The 12,256-nt window shown below is 45.1% G+C and overlaps 18 non-coding genes across 18 annotated transcripts; 1 reads left to right on the top strand and 17 right to left on the bottom strand.

Moving 5' to 3' along the window:
* Positions 1-391: 391 nt before the first annotated feature.
* trnav-aac (transfer RNA valine (anticodon AAC)) lies at positions 392-464 on the bottom strand. The gene has a single exon. It is a non-coding gene; the product is annotated as a tRNA-Val (tRNA).
* Positions 465-1,073: 609 nt separating this feature from the next.
* trnav-aac (transfer RNA valine (anticodon AAC)) lies at positions 1,074-1,146 on the bottom strand. The gene has a single exon. It is a non-coding gene; the product is annotated as a tRNA-Val (tRNA).
* Positions 1,147-1,755: 609 nt separating this feature from the next.
* Positions 1,756-1,828, bottom strand: trnav-aac (transfer RNA valine (anticodon AAC)). The gene has a single exon. It is a non-coding gene; the product is annotated as a tRNA-Val (tRNA).
* Positions 1,829-3,116: 1,288 nt separating this feature from the next.
* Positions 3,117-3,189, bottom strand: trnav-aac (transfer RNA valine (anticodon AAC)). Its single transcript has one exon. It is a non-coding gene; the product is annotated as a tRNA-Val (tRNA).
* Positions 3,190-3,428: 239 nt separating this feature from the next.
* Positions 3,429-3,500, top strand: trnad-guc (transfer RNA aspartic acid (anticodon GUC)). Its single transcript has one exon. It is a non-coding gene; the product is annotated as a tRNA-Asp (tRNA).
* Positions 3,501-3,795: 295 nt separating this feature from the next.
* On the bottom strand, positions 3,796-3,868 carry trnav-aac (transfer RNA valine (anticodon AAC)). The gene has a single exon. It is a non-coding gene; the product is annotated as a tRNA-Val (tRNA).
* A 606-nt stretch (positions 3,869-4,474) lies between these two features.
* Positions 4,475-4,547, bottom strand: trnav-aac (transfer RNA valine (anticodon AAC)). Its single transcript has one exon. It is a non-coding gene; the product is annotated as a tRNA-Val (tRNA).
* A 609-nt stretch (positions 4,548-5,156) lies between these two features.
* Positions 5,157-5,229, bottom strand: trnav-cac (transfer RNA valine (anticodon CAC)). Its single transcript has one exon. It is a non-coding gene; the product is annotated as a tRNA-Val (tRNA).
* Positions 5,230-5,846: 617 nt separating this feature from the next.
* On the bottom strand, positions 5,847-5,919 carry trnav-aac (transfer RNA valine (anticodon AAC)). Its single transcript has one exon. It is a non-coding gene; the product is annotated as a tRNA-Val (tRNA).
* Positions 5,920-6,525: 606 nt separating this feature from the next.
* trnav-aac (transfer RNA valine (anticodon AAC)) lies at positions 6,526-6,598 on the bottom strand. Its single transcript has one exon. It is a non-coding gene; the product is annotated as a tRNA-Val (tRNA).
* Positions 6,599-7,204: 606 nt separating this feature from the next.
* On the bottom strand, positions 7,205-7,277 carry trnav-aac (transfer RNA valine (anticodon AAC)). The gene has a single exon. It is a non-coding gene; the product is annotated as a tRNA-Val (tRNA).
* A 606-nt stretch (positions 7,278-7,883) lies between these two features.
* Positions 7,884-7,956, bottom strand: trnav-aac (transfer RNA valine (anticodon AAC)). Its single transcript has one exon. It is a non-coding gene; the product is annotated as a tRNA-Val (tRNA).
* Positions 7,957-8,565: 609 nt separating this feature from the next.
* On the bottom strand, positions 8,566-8,638 carry trnav-aac (transfer RNA valine (anticodon AAC)). Its single transcript has one exon. It is a non-coding gene; the product is annotated as a tRNA-Val (tRNA).
* A 606-nt stretch (positions 8,639-9,244) lies between these two features.
* trnav-aac (transfer RNA valine (anticodon AAC)) lies at positions 9,245-9,317 on the bottom strand. Its single transcript has one exon. It is a non-coding gene; the product is annotated as a tRNA-Val (tRNA).
* A 609-nt stretch (positions 9,318-9,926) lies between these two features.
* On the bottom strand, positions 9,927-9,999 carry trnav-aac (transfer RNA valine (anticodon AAC)). The gene has a single exon. It is a non-coding gene; the product is annotated as a tRNA-Val (tRNA).
* Positions 10,000-10,605: 606 nt separating this feature from the next.
* trnav-aac (transfer RNA valine (anticodon AAC)) lies at positions 10,606-10,678 on the bottom strand. The gene has a single exon. It is a non-coding gene; the product is annotated as a tRNA-Val (tRNA).
* A 609-nt stretch (positions 10,679-11,287) lies between these two features.
* trnav-aac (transfer RNA valine (anticodon AAC)) lies at positions 11,288-11,360 on the bottom strand. Its single transcript has one exon. It is a non-coding gene; the product is annotated as a tRNA-Val (tRNA).
* Positions 11,361-11,969: 609 nt separating this feature from the next.
* trnav-aac (transfer RNA valine (anticodon AAC)) lies at positions 11,970-12,042 on the bottom strand. The gene has a single exon. It is a non-coding gene; the product is annotated as a tRNA-Val (tRNA).
* Positions 12,043-12,256: the final 214 nt, after the last annotated feature.

Below are 12,256 nucleotides of genomic sequence, written 5' to 3'. Positions count from 1 at the left end.
CCAAAAATGCTATTAGCACAGTCCTCGTTAGTATAGTGGATAGTATCTCCGCTTGTCACGCGGAAGAACAGGGTTCGATTCCCTGACGGGGAGTTTTCTACCAATTGCTAATAAGACAACAGCCATTTAACACAGAGACGATACATATTGAGCATGTTTCTGCTGTCAGAGACAGCTTCACATTGACGATATGATCCTCTACCTCGGCATGCATGCACATCAGAATGGAAAATTCTGCTTCTTTTCATCCAGTTTGCTGGGAACGCTAGTCAGAACACTTTGATTGTGTGGAGGAAAAGCCAACCCTGGGGCAGTTGTACTTCTTATCCAGTTTCGGACAATTCCACTAAGTAGAGTTTTATTTTGTGGAGTAAGCAGGAACAAAGAATACTGTTTCCGCCCAGTTTCGAACGGGGGACCATTCGCATGTTAGGCGAACGTGATAATCACTACACTACGGAAACTGCTGAAGATGACTATTGTGCACGTGCCCAGGCTCAATGCACCATTCACACTTGACTGCAACCATTTCAGATGCCAGACAACATGATTTCCGAATGGATTCAGTCACAGCTGCTGTGTCATTGAGTGACAGTAAATGTCTACTTCACTTAAAGCCTCCCCTGTATAGCTCCAAGAATTCCCTTCATAGGCCGGAACAGCGGCACTTTTTTTTATTTAGCCAAAAATGCTATTAGCACAGTCCTCGTTAGTATAGTGGATAGTATCTCCGCTTGTCACGCGGAAGAACAGGGTTCGATTCCCTGACGGGGAGTTTTCTACCAATTGCTAATAAGACAACAGCCATTTAACACAGAGACGATACATATTGAGCATGTTTCTGCTGTCAGAGACAGCTTCACATTGACGATATGATCCTCTACCTCGGCATGCATGCACATCAGAATGGAAAATTCTGCTTCTTTTCATCCAGTTTGCTGGGAACGCTAGTCAGAACACTTTGATTGTGTGGAGGAAAAGCCAACTCTGGGGCAGTTGTACTTCTTATCCAGTTTCGGACAATTCCACTAAGTAGAGTTTTATTTTGTGGAGTAAGCAGGAACAAAGAATACTGTTTCCGCCCAGTTTCGAACGGGGGACCATTCGCATGTTAGGCGAACGTGATAACCACTACACTACGGAAACTGCTGAAGATGACTATTGTGCACGTGCCCAGGCTCAATGCACCATTCACACTTGACTGCAACCATTTCAGATGCCAGACAACATGATTTCCGAATGGATTCAGTCACAGCTGCTGTGTCATTGAGTGACAGTAAATGTCTACTTCACTTAAAGCCTCCCCTGTATAGCTCCAAGAATTCCCTTCATAGGCCGGAACAGCGGCACTTTTTTTTATTTAGCCAAAAATGCTATTAGCACAGTCCTCGTTAGTATAGTGGATAGTATCTCCGCTTGTCACGCGGAAGACCAGGGTTCGATTCCCTGACGGGGAGTTTTCTACCAGTTGCTAGTAAGACAACAGCCATTTAACACAGAGACGATACATATTGAGCATGTTTCTGCTGTCAGAGACAGCTTCACATTGACGATATGATCCTCTACCTCGGCATGCATGCACATCAGAATGGAAAATTCTGCTTCTTTTCATCCAGTTTGCTGGGAACGCTAGTCAGAACACTTTGATTGTGTGGAGGAAAAGCCAACCCTGGGGCAGTTGTACTTCTTATCCAGTTTCGGACAATTCCACTAAGTAGAGTTTTATTTTGTGGAGTAAGCAGGAACAAAGAATACTGTTTCCGCCCAGTTTCAAACAGGGGACCTTTCGCGTGTTAGGCGAACGTGATAACCACTACACTACGGAAACTGCTGAAGATGACTATTGTGCACGTGCCCAGGCTCAATGCACCATTCACACTTGACTGCAACCATTTCAGATGCCAGACAACATGATTTCCGAATGGATTCAGTCACAGCTGCTGTGTCATTGAGTGACAGTAAATGTCTACTACAATTAAAGCCTCCCCTGTATAGCTCCAAGAATTCCCTTCATAGGCCGGAACAGCGGCACTTTTATTTATTTAGCCAAAAATGCTATTAGCACAGTCCTCGTTAGTATAGTGGATAGTATCTCCGCTTGTCAAGCGGAAGAACAGGGTTCGATTCCCTGACGGGGAGTTTTCTACCAATTGCTAATAAGACAACAGCCATTTAACACAGAGACGATACATATTGAGCATGTTTCTGCTGTCAGAGACAGCTTCACATTGACGATATGATCCTCTACCTCGGCATGCATGCACATCAGAATGGAAAATTCTGCTTCTTTTCATCCAGTTTGCTGGGAACGCTAGTCAGAACACTTTGATTGTGTGGAGGAAAAGCCAACCCTGGGGCAGTTGTACTTATCCAGTTTCGGACAATTCCACTAAGTAGAGTTTTATTTTGTGGAGTAAGCAGGAACAAAGAATACTGTTTCCGCCCAGTTTCGAACAGGGGACCTTTCGCGTGTTTGGCGAACTTGACAACCACTACACTACGGAAACTGCTGAAGATGACTATTGTGCATGTGCCCAGGCTCAATGCACCATTCACACTTGACTGCAACCATTTCAGATGCCAGACAACATGATTTCCGAATGGATTCAGTCACAGCTGCTGTGTCATTGAGTGACAGTAAATGTCTACTTCACTTAAAGCCTCCCCTGTATAGCTCCAAGAATTCCCTTCATAGGCCGGAACAGCGGCACTTTTTTTTATTTAGCCAAAAATGCTATTAGCACAGTCCTCGTTAGTATAGTGGATAGTATCTCCGCTTGTCAGGCGGAAGACCAGGGTTCGATTCCCTGACGGGGAGTTTTCTACCAGTTGCTAGTAAGACAACAGCCATTTAACACAGAGACGATACATATTGAGCATGTTTCTGCTGTCAGAGACAGCTTCACATTGACGATATGATCCTCTACCTCGGCATGCATGCACATCAGAATGGAAAATTCTGCTTCTTTTCATCCAGTTTGCTGGGAACGCTAGTCAGAACACTTTGATTGTGTGGAGGAAAAGCCAACCCTGGGGCAGTTGTACTTCTTATCCAGTTTCGGACAATTCCACTAAGTAGAGTTTTATTGTGTGGAGTAAGCAGGAACAAAGAATACTGTTTCCGCCCAGTTTCGAACGGGGGACCTTTCGCGTGTTAGGCGAACGTGATAACCACTACACTACGGAAACTGCTGAAGATGACTATTGTGCACGTGCCCAGGCTCAATGCACCATTCACACTTGACTGCAACCATTTCAGATGCCAGACAACATGATTTCCGAATGGATTCAGTCACAGCTGCTGTGTCATTGAGTGACAGTAAATGTCTACTTCACTTAAAGCCTCCCCTGTATAGCTCCAAGAATTCCCTTCATAGGCCGGAACAGCGGCACTTTTTTTTATTTAGCCAAAAATGCTATTAGCACAGTCCTCGTTAGTATAGTGGATAGTATTTCCGCTTGTCACGCGGAAGACCAGGGTTCGATTCCCTGACGGGGAGTTTTCTACCAGTTGTTAGTAAAACAACAGCCATTTAACACAGAGACGATACATATTGAGCATGTTTCTGCTGTCAGAGACAGCTTCACATTGACGATATGATCCTCTACCTCGGCATGCATGCACATCAGAATGGAAAATTCTGCTTCTTTTCATCCAGTTTGCTGGGAACGCTAGTCAGAACACTTTGATTGTGTGGAGGAAAAGCCAACCCTGGGGCAGTTGTACTTATCCAGTTTCGGACAATTCCACTAAGTAGAGTTTTATTGTGTGGAGTAAGCAGGAACAAAGAATACTGTTTCCGCCCAGTTTCGAACGGGGGACCTTTCGCGTGTTAGGCGAACGTGATAACCACTACACTACGGAAACTGCTGAAGATGACTATTGTGCACGTGCCCAGGCTCAATGCACCATTCACACTTGACTGCAACCATTTCAGATGCCAGACAACATGATTTCCGAATGGATTCAGTCACAGCTGCTGTGTCATTGAGTGACAGTAAATGTCTACTACACTTAAAGCCTCCCCTGTATAGCTCCAAGAATTCCCTTCATAGGCCGGAACAGCGGCACTTTTTTTTATTTAGCCAAAAATGCTATTAGCACAGTCCTCGTTAGTATAGTGGATAGTATCTCCGCTTGTCACGCGGAAGACCAGGGTTCGATTCCCTGACGGGGAGTTTTCTACCAGTTGTTAGTAAGACAACAGCCATTTAACACAGAGACGATACATATTGAGCATGTTTCTGCTGTCAGAGACAGCTTCACATTGACGATATGATCCTCTACCTCGGCATGCATGCACATCAGAATGGAAAATTCTGCTTCTTTTCATCCAGTTTGCTGGGAACGCTAGTCAGAACACTTTGATTGTGTGGAGGAAAAGCCAACCCTGGGGCAGTTGTACTTATCCAGTTTCGGACAATTCCACTAAGTAGAGTTTTATTGTGTGGAGTAAGCAGGAACAAAGAATACTGTTTCCGCCCAGTTTCGAACGGGGGACCTTTCGCGTGTTAGGCGAACGTGATAACCACTACACTACGGAAACTGCTGAAGATGACTATTGTGCACGTGCCCAGGCTCAATGCACCATTCACACTTGACTGCAACCATTTCAGATGCCAGACAACATGATTTCCGAATGGATTCAGTCACAGCTGCTGTGTCATTGAGTGACAGTAAATGTCTACTACACTTAAAGCCTCCCCTGTATAGCTCCAAGAATTCCCTTCATAGGCCGGAACAGCGGCACTTTTTTTTATTTAGCCAAAAATGCTATTAGCACAGTCCTCGTTAGTATAGTGGATAGTATCTCCGCTTGTCACGCGGAAGACCAGGGTTCGATTCCCTGACGGGGAGTTTTCTACCAGTTGTTAGTAAGACAACAGCCATTTAACACAGAGACGATACATATTGAGCATGTTTCTGCTGTCAGAGACAGCTTCACATTGACGATATGATCCTCTACCTCGGCATGCATGCACATCAGAATGGAAAATTCTGCTTCTTTTCATCCAGTTTGCTGGGAACGCTAGTCAGAACACTTTGATTGTGTGGAGGAAAAGCCAACCCTGGGGCAGTTGTACTTCTTATCCAGTTTCGGACAATTCCACTAAGTAGAGTTTTATTTTGTGGAGTAAGCAGGAACAAAGAATACTGTTTCCGCCCAGTTTCGAACAGGGAACCTTTCGCGTGTGAAGCGAACGTGATAACCACTACACTACGGAAACTGCTGAAGATGACTTTTATGCACGTGCCCAGGCTCAATGCACCATTCACACTTGACTGCAAACATTTCAGATGCCAGACAACATGATTTCCGAATGGATTCAGTCACAGCTGCTGTGTCATTGAGTGACAGTAAATGTCTACTACACTTAAAGCCTCCCCTGTATAGCTCCAAGAATTCCCTTCATAGGCCGGAACAACGGCACTTTTTTTTATTTAGCCAAAAATGCTACTAGCGCAGTCCTCATTAGTATAGTGGATAGTATCTCCGCTTGTCAGGCGGAAGACCAGGGTTCGATTCCCTGACAGGGAGTTTTCTACCAGTTGTTAGTAAGACAACAGCCATTTAACACAGAGACGATACATATTGAGCATGTTTCTGCTGTCAGAGACAGCTTCACATTGACGATATGATCCTCTACCTCGGCATGCATGAAAGGTTGCACGTCAGAATGGAAAATTCTGCTTCTTTTCATCCAGTTTGCTGGGAACGCTGGTCAGAACACTTTGATTGTGTGGAGGAAAATCCAACCCTGGGGCAGTTGTACTTCTTATCCAGTTTCCGACAATTCCACTAAGTAGAGTTTTATTTTGTGGAGTAAGCAGGAACAAAGAATACTGTTTCCGACCAGTTTCGAACGGGGGACCTTTCGCGTGTTAGGCGAACGTGATAACCACTACACTACGGAAACTGCTGAAGATGACTATTGTGCACGTGCCCAGGCTCAATGCACCATTCACACTTGACTGCAACCATTTCAGATGCCAGACAACATGATTTCCGAATGGATTCAGTCACAGCTGCTGTGTCATTGAGTGACAGTAAATGTCTACTACACTTAAAGCCTCCCCTGTATAGCTCCAAGAATTCCCTTCATAGGCCGGAACAGCGGCACTTTTTTTTATTTAGCCAAAAATGCTATTAGCACAGTCCTCGTTAGTATAGTGGATAGTATCTCCGCTTGTCACGCGGAAGACCAGGGTTCGATTCCCTGACGGGGAGTTTTCTACCAGTTGTTAGTAAGACAACAGCCATTTAACACAGAGACGATACATATTGAGCATGTTTCTGCTGTCAGAGACAGCTTCACATTGACGATATGATCCTCTACCTCGGCATGCATGCACATCAGAATGGAAAATTCTGCTTCTTTTCATCCAGTTTGCTGGGAACGCTAGTCAGAACACTTTGATTGTGTGGAGGAAAAGCCAACCCTGGGGCAGTTGTACTTATCCAGTTTCGGACAATTCCACTAAGTAGAGTTTTATTGTGTGGAGTAAGCAGGAACAAAGAATACTGTTTCCGCCCAGTTTCGAACGGGGGACCTTTCGCGTGTTAGGCGAACGTGATAACCACTACACTACGGAAACTGCTGAAGATGACTATTGTGCACGTGCCCAGGCTCAATGCACCATTCACACTTGACTGCAACCATTTCAGATGCCAGACAACATGATTTCCGAATGGATTCAGTCACAGCTGCTGTGTCATTGAGTGACAGTAAATGTCTACTACACTTAAAGCCTCCCCTGTATAGCTCCAAGAATTCCCTTCATAGGCCGGAACAGCGGCACTTTTTTTTATTTAGCCAAAAATGCTATTAGCACAGTCCTCGTTAGTATAGTGGATAGTATCTCCGCTTGTCACGCGGAAGACCAGGGTTCGATTCCCTGACGGGGAGTTTTCTACCAGTTGCTAGTAAGACAACAGCCATTTAACACAGAGACGATACATATTGAGCATGTTTCTGCTGTCAGAGACAGCTTCACATTGACGATATGATCCTCTACCTCGGCATGCATGCACATCAGAATGGAAAATTCTTCTTTTCATCCAGTTTGCTGGGAACGCTAGTCAGAACACTTTGATTGTGTGGAGGAAAAGCCAACCCTGGGGCAGTTGTACTTCTTATCCAGTTTCGGTCAATTCCACTAAGTAGAGTTTTATTGTGTGGAGTAAGCAGGAACAAAGAATACTGTTTCCGCCCAGTTTCGAACGGGGGACCTTTCGCGTGTTAGGCGAACGTGATAACCACTACACTACGGAAACTGCTGAAGATGACTATTGTGCACGTGCCCAGGCTCAATGCACCATTCACACTTGACTGCAACCATTTCAGATGCCAGACAACATGATTTCCGAATGGATTCAGTCACAGCTGCTGTGTCATTGAGTGACAGTAAATGTCTACTACACTTAAAGCCTCCCCTGTATAGCTCCAAGAATTCCCTTCATAGGCCGGAACAGCGGCACTTTTTTTTATTTAGCCAAAAATGCTATTAGCACAGTCCTCGTTAGTATAGTGGATAGTATCTCCGCTTGTCACGCGGAAGACCAGGGTTCGATTCCCTGAAGGGGAGTTTTCTACCAGTTGCTAGTAAGACAACAGCCATTTAACACAGAGACGATACATATTGAGCATGTTTCTGCTGTCAGAGACAGCTTCACATTGACGATATGATCCTCTACCTCGGCATGCATGCACATCAGAATGGAAAATTCTGCTTCTTTTCATCCAGTTTGCTGGGAACGCTAGTCAGAACACTTTGATTGTGTGGAGGAAAAGCCAACCCTGGGGCAGTTGTACTTATCCAGTTTCGGACAATTCCACTAAGTAGAGTTTTATTGTGTGGAGTAAGCAGGAACAAAGAATACTGTTTCCGCCCAGTTTCGAACGGGGGACCTTTCGCGTGTTAGGCGAACGTGATAACCACTACACTACGGAAACTGCTGAAGATGACTATTGTGCACGTGCCCAGGCTCAATGCACCATTCACACTTGACTGCAACCATTTCAGATGCCAGACAACATGATTTCCGAATGGATTCAGTCACAGCTGCTGTGTCATTGAGTGACAGTAAATGTCTACTACACTTAAAGCCTCCCCTGTATAGCTCCAAGAATTCCCTTCATAGGCCGGAACAGCGGCACTTTTTTTTATTTAGCCAAAAATGCTATTAGCACAGTCCTCGTTAGTATAGTGGATAGTATCTCCGCTTGTCACGCGGAAGACCAGGGTTCGATTCCCTGACGGGGAGTTTTCTACCAGTTGCTAGTAAGACAACAGCCATTTAACACAGAGACGATACATATTGAGCATGTTTCTGCTGTCAGAGACAGCTTCACATTGACGATATGATCCTCTACCTCGGCATGCATGCACATCAGAATGGAAAATTCTGCTTCTTTTCATCCAGTTTGCTGGGAACGCTAGTCAGAACACTTTGATTGTGTGGAGGAAAAGCCAACCCTGGGGCAGTTGTACTTCTTATCCAGTTTCGGTCAATTCCACTAAGTAGAGTTTTATTGTGTGGAGTAAGCAGGAACAAAGAATACTGTTTCCGCCCAGTTTCGAACGGGGGACCTTTCGCGTGTTAGGCGAACGTGATAACCACTACACTACGGAAACTGCTGAAGATGACTATTGTGCACGTGCCCAGGCTCAATGCACCATTCACACTTGACTGCAACCATTTCAGATGCCAGACAACATGATTTCCGAATGGATTCAGTCACAGCTGCTGTGTCATTGAGTGACAGTAAATGTCTACTACACTTAAAGCCTCCCCTGTATAGCTCCAAGAATTCCCTTCATAGGCCGGAACAGCGGCACTTTTTTTTATTTAGCCAAAAATGCTATTAGCACAGTCCTCGTTAGTATAGTGGATAGTATCTCCGCTTGTCACGCGGAAGACCAGGGTTCGATTCCCTGAAGGGGAGTTTTCTACCAGTTGCTAGTAAGACAACAGCCATTTAACACAGAGACGATACATATTGAGCATGTTTCTGCTGTCAGAGACAGCTTCACATTGACGATATGATCCTCTACCTCGGCATGCATGCACATCAGAATGGAAAATTCTGCTTCTTTTCATCCAGTTTGCTGGGAACGCTAGTCAGAACACTTTGATTGTGTGGAGGAAAAGCCAACCCTGGGGCAGTTGTACTTATCCAGTTTCGGACAATTCCACTAAGTAGAGTTTTATTTTGTGGAGTAAGCAGGAACAAAGAATACTGTTTCCGCCCAGTTTCGAACAGGGGACCTTTCGCGTGTTAGGCGAACGTGATAACCACTACACTACGGAAACTGCTGAAGATGACTATTGTGCATGTGCCCAGGCTCAATGCACCATTCACACTTGACTGCAACCATTTCAGATGCCAGACAACATGATTTCCGAATGGATTCAGTCACAGCTGCTGTGTCATTGAGTGACAGTAAATGTCTACTACACTTAAAGCCTCCCCTGTATAGCTCCAAGAATTCCCTTCATAGGCCGGAACAGCGGCACTTTTTTTTATTTAGCCAAAAATGCTATTAGCACAGTCCTCGTTAGTATAGTGGATAGTATCTCCGCTTGTCACGCGGAAGACCAGGGTTCGATTCCCTGACGGGGAGTTTTCTACCAGTTGCTAGTAAGACAACAGCCATTTAACACAGAGACGATACATATTGAGCATGTTTCTGCTGTCAGAGACAGCTTCACATTGACGATATGATCCTCTACCTCGGCATGCATGCACATCAGAATGGAAAATTCTGCTTCTTTTCATCCAGTTTGCTGGGAACGCTAGTCAGAACACTTTGATTGTGTGGAGGAAAAGCCAACCCTGGGGCAGTTGTACTTCTTATCCAGTTTCGGACAATTCCACTAAGTAGAGTTTTATTGTGTGGAGTAAGCAGGAACAAAGAATACTGTTTCCGCCCAGTTTCGAACGGGGGACCTTTCGCGTGTTAGGCGAACGTGATAACCACTACACTACGGAAACTGCTGAAGATGACTATTGTGCACGTGCCCAGGCTCAATGCACCATTCACACTTGACTGCAACCATTTCAGATGCCAGACAACATGATTTCCGAATGGATTCAGTCACAGCTGCTGTGTCATTGAGTGACAGTAAATGTCTACTACACTTAAAGCCTCCCCTGTATAGCTCCAAGAATTCCCTTCATAGGCCGGAACAGCGGCACTTTTTTTTATTTAGCCAAAAATGCTATTAGCACAGTCCTCGTTAGTATAGTGGATAGTATCTCCGCTTGTCACGCGGAAGACCAGGGTTCGATTCCCTGAAGGGGAGTTTTCTACCAGTTGCTAGTAAGACAACAGCCATTTAACACAGAGACGATACATATTGAGCATGTTTCTGCTGTCAGAGACAGCTTCACATTGACGATATGATCCTCTACCTCGGCATGCATGCACATCAGAATGGAAAATTCTGCTTCTTTTCATCCAGTTTGCTGGGAACGCTAGTCAGAACACTTTGATTGTGTGGAGGAAAAGCCAACCCTGGGGCAGTTGTACTTATCCAGTTTCGGACAATTCCACTAAGTAGAGTTTTATTTTGTGGAGTAAGCAGGAACAAAGAATACTGTTTCCGCCCAGTTTCGAACAGGGGACCTTTCGCGTGTTAGGCGAACGTGATAACCACTACACTACGGAAACTGCTGAAGATGACTATTGTGCATGTGCCCAGGCTCAATGCACCATTCACACTTGACTGCAACCATTTCAGATGCCAGACAACATGATTTCCGAATGGATTCAGTCACAGCTGCTGTGTCATTGAGTGACAGTAAATGTCTACTACACTTAAAGCCTCCCCTGTATAGCTCCAAGAATTCCCTTCATAGGCCGGAACAGCGGCACTTTTTTTTATTTAGCCAAAAATGCTATTAGCACAGTCCTCGTTAGTATAGTGGATAGTATCTCCGCTTGTCACGCGGAAGACCAGGGTTCGATTCCCTGACGGGGAGTTTTCTACCAGTTGCTAGTAAGACAACAGCCATTTAACACAGAGACGATACATATTGAGCATGTTTCTGCTGTCAGAGACAGCTTCACATTGACGATATGATCCTCTACCTCGGCATGCATGCACATCAGAATGGAAAATTCTGCTTCTTTTCATCCAGTTTGCTGGGAACGCTAGTCAGAACACTTTGATTGTGTGGAGGAAAAGCCAACCCTGGGGCAGTTGTACTTCTTATCCAGTTTCGGACAATTCCACTAAGTAGAGTTTTATTGTGTGGAGTAAGCAGGAACAAAGAATACTGTTTCCGCCCAGTTTCGAACGGGGGACCTTTCGCGTGTTAGGCGAACGTGATAACCACTACACTACGGAAACTGCTGAAGATGACTATTGTGCACGTGCCCAGGCTCAATGCACCATTCACACTTGACTGCAACCATTTCAGATGCCAGACAACATGATTTCCGAATGGATTCAGTCACAGCTGCTGTGTCATTGAGTGACAGTAAATGTCTACTACACTTAAAGCCTCCCCTGTATAGCTCCAAGAATTCCCTTCATAGGCCGGAACAGCGGCACTTTTTTTTATTTAGCCAAAAATGCTATTAGCACAGTCCTCGTTAGTATAGTGGATAGTATCTCTGCTTGTCACGCGGAAGACCAGGGTTCGATTCCCTGAAGGGGAGTTTTCTACCAGTTGCTAGTAAGACAACAGCCATTTAACACAGAGACGATACATATTGAGCATGTTTCTGCTGTCAGAGACAGCTTCACATTGACGATATGATCCTCTACCTCGGCATGCATGCACATCAGAATGGAAAATTCTGCTTCTTTTCATCCAGTTTGCTGGGAACGCTAGTCAGAACACTTTGATTGTGTGGAGGAAAAGCCAACCCTGGGGCAGTTGTACTTCTTATCCAGTTTCGGACAATTCCACTAAGTAGAGTTTTATTGTGTGGAGTAAGCAGGAACAAAGAATACTGTTTCCGCCCAGTTTCGAACGGGGGACCTTTCGCGTGTTAGGCGAACGTGATAACCACTACACTACGGAAACTGCTGAAGATGACTATTGTGCATGTGCCCAGGCTCAATGCACCATTCACACTTGACTGCAACCATTTCAGATGCCAGACAACATGATTTCTGAATGGATTCAGTCACAGCTGCTGTGTCATTGAGTGACAGTAAATGTCTACTTCACTTAAAGCCTCCCCTGTATAGCTCCAAGAATTCCCTTCATAGGCCGGAACAGCGGCACTTTTTTTTAT

This window comes from Anarhichas minor, unplaced genomic scaffold, assembly GCF_050575085.1.
Source record: "Anarhichas minor isolate MPS153535 unplaced genomic scaffold, ASM5057508v1 ptg000136l, whole genome shotgun sequence".
Classification (NCBI taxonomy): domain Eukaryota; kingdom Metazoa; phylum Chordata; class Actinopteri; order Perciformes; family Anarhichadidae; genus Anarhichas; species Anarhichas minor.
This window is presented reverse-complemented; position numbering and strand designations above follow the sequence as displayed.